Genomic DNA, 274 nt, shown 5'->3' with positions numbered 1-274 from the left:
TGTCATTCACTATAAGAAGAGGTTCAAAATTCGGTCTTATTAATCAATCGTTGACTCATGGAATATTTCGATCATAATTCTAATTCTGATTTATATCCGTGCCATCAATTTTACATCCATTTACATGATAAATCCATATAGTCTAAACCAAACTACAGTATCTACATGTGATAAAATCCCTGACTTCGCCTGTGAAATAAGCACCCAAAACAAACACCTAATTTTTTTCTCACACGAAACCAATTCCTTCTTTATAAGTACCCTTCCCCCCCCC

This window comes from Penaeus monodon, chromosome 34 (assembly GCF_015228065.2).
Source record: "Penaeus monodon isolate SGIC_2016 chromosome 34, NSTDA_Pmon_1, whole genome shotgun sequence".
Classification (NCBI taxonomy): domain Eukaryota; kingdom Metazoa; phylum Arthropoda; class Malacostraca; order Decapoda; family Penaeidae; genus Penaeus; species Penaeus monodon.
Note: the sequence above shows the minus strand (reverse complement) of the source record.